This window comes from Octodon degus, unplaced genomic scaffold (assembly GCF_000260255.1).
Source record: "Octodon degus isolate 3935 unplaced genomic scaffold, OctDeg1.0 scaffold00062, whole genome shotgun sequence".
Classification (NCBI taxonomy): Eukaryota; Metazoa; Chordata; class Mammalia; order Rodentia; family Octodontidae; genus Octodon; species Octodon degus.
In genome coordinates, this window is record NW_004524638.1 from 12,832,644 (window position 1) to 12,835,316 (window position 2,673).

Genomic DNA, 2,673 nt, shown 5'->3' on the forward strand with positions numbered 1-2,673 from the left:
TGTGGTGCTGGGGGATTGAACCGTGGTCCCCGTGCTTTGCCAAGCTTGTTCAAAGTAGGTGCTTTAGACCACTGAGCCATCTCACCAGCCCCCGGAGCAGCATCTTTCTTACGAGGCACTTTTCTCAGTGGAAAATCCCTGGCTTCTGCAGAACGGCAGGTTCGCACCATATTTTGAAGAACATCGATCAGCTGGCATAAACAATACTCCATTATCAAGTTCTGCCAATAATCTCTCCACTTTGATCCCAAAACCTAATAAACCAGACAGCCAGGTGGACAGGTCTTGCATGGGCAGCAGCGTGGCTTGTGCCTCACAGCCATCCACTCATCATACTGGCAAACATCAGCCAGTCCTGGCTCGTGTCTGGGAGTCAGAAGGCTCCGTGGACTGAGCAGCAGATCCTCTCCAAACCGCGCTTGGATTGCAGGCTGCATGCTCATCTAGGTAAACATGAAACTGCTATTCAGCGCGGGTGCAGAACGGCCACTGTCTCTCCCTCAATCTGTAAAAAAATGGACAGCATTTCAAAAAAAAAAAAAAAAAAGAGTAAGCTAGGCATGGTGCCACATACCTGCAGTCATTGCACTGTTGAGACTGAGGCAGGAGGATTTGCAAATTCAAACCCAAGTAGCATAACTTAGTGCTTTAGTAAGACCTAGTCTAAAGATTAAAATTAAAAAATGAAGGCTGGTGATGGGCCAAGTATGGTGGCGCCGTCTCTAATGCCAGCACTCAAGAGCCTGAGGCAGGATTGGGTGTGAGTCCAGCCTAGGCTACATGGTGAGCTGAAGGCCAGCCTGAAGTACGTAGTGAAACTTTGCCTCAAAAAGACAGAAAAATAGGGGCTGGTGAGATGGCTCAGTGGTCTAAAGCACCTACTTAGAACAAGCTTAGCAAAGCACAGGGACCGCGGTTCAATCCTCCAGCACCACATGCCAGCCCGCCCCGCCCCCTGGTGGGCTGAGCTGGCCACACACACACACACACACACACAAATAAATAAAATTTAAAAAAAAGACAAAAATAAAAGAGATTTTTAAAAATTAATTTTAATGAGAAAGAAATAACAATTGAGATAGTTTCAAAACAGGTGAGTGGGACAGTTACAATAATTAATACATTGCATATTGTGATCTTCATATAAAAAATAGGACAGATATACAGATACTTTCTCTTAATTCAATGAGAAGAAAGATTTGTACTAACAGTGCTTAGACATGATATCATACTACATCTTGTACTCTGAATAACTACTACGAAGGCTTAAGTTGTAGCTCAGTGCAAAGGTCCTGGGAGGATGGGGACGGAATAGAAGGAAGGCTCTGTATTGGGAACTACGGAGACTTAAACCAGGGGGCTCAGGTTGGTGTCTGAATTCTGCTAACATTTTTTCAATGATCTTGTAAAATCTTTCTAAGCTGAAGTTTTTCTTTGGTGAAATGAAGGCAAATAACAAAATTAAGAGTAAATAAAAGTGTTTGGGGGCTGGGGACACAGTGGCGCAGTGCCTACCTGGCAAGCACGAGGTCCTCAGTTTGATTCCCAGTACTGAAAAAGAAAAAAAAGTTTGTTGAATCTGAATCTGAATGATTTAGATTTCATTTTCTTGAGAGTATAAAATGATAGTCCAGGCATTTTAGCACATCTGGTCTTTTCAAGCCTCTTTATCCTGACTTTAACCCAGGTTATTCTAAATGTCCTGAAGGAAATTTATGGGAAATATTTTGACAAGGGGAGGAGAGTTACTTGAGCAAATCTACTCCATCTGTCCTAAGGAATCTGCGCATCTGGATAGACAGTGTCAGATCTAGTAAGAAGCAGCTGGGACAAAGGAGAGCAGAGCACAGCCCCAGGAAGTGCGGAGGTGTTGTGTTCCCTGAGACCCTGTGCTCAGGGCTGGAGCTCCAGGGAGCACAGGGTCTTACCCACAGCAACCATTCTGGACAGCACTGCTTTCTAGCCATGTCCCTATTTGTTGTGCTTACAACTTCCATCCAACTTCCGACACTCCCTGGTGGTCTAGTGGTTAGGATTCGCGCTCTCTCTCAACTTCCATGTTGCTCATGTTGGCTAAGAGCCCATTGGAGCTGAAGTAGAGGCAACGAAAGCAGAGGGGAAGGAAGCCACAGGGGCAGCGCGCTTGGCTGCTTCTCCAGGGATGCTAGCTCACTCAGCTGAACAGGAGCCTGTGCTGATCTGAGGCACAGGACTTCCTGTGGGATCTAATGGTGTCTCAACAAGGACTGGCTGGTGTGCGGAGTAGAAGAAAGTCTCAAGTGGGGAGATTGCTGGGGGGCTGTGTGTCACTTCGTGAAGGAGAAGCGTGAGGTGACCTATGCCAGGGGTTCAGTGGTAGGGCCGATACAGGTTGTATTCTAGGTGGTAGAGAAAGGACAGGGCCAATAGATTTGCTTGTAGATATGGGTATAAATCATGAGAGAAAAAGGCATCAAAAATAACTTGAAGGTTTTTTTCTGAGCAAGGGTAAAAAGGCAGTTGTTAGCTGAGGCCAGGATATATGTGAGGCATTAGGGGTTCTGCATGGGAGGCAGACCCACTATAGGGTGACTTCTAGGTGTCTCAGGAGAGGAGCCCAGTGGGCAGGAAGGTCGTGAACCTGCTGGATGCACAGGCAGGACATGCTTCACTGTCAACTGGTCACTGTCAACA

At 46.4% G+C, this 2,673-nt stretch overlaps 1 pseudogene; it reads right to left on the minus strand.

The window, feature by feature from the left end:
* LOC105742616 overlaps positions 1-443 on the minus strand; it is a 4,323-nt pseudogene extending 3,880 nt beyond the window's left edge.
* Between the last annotated feature and the right edge of the window lie 2,230 nt (positions 444-2,673).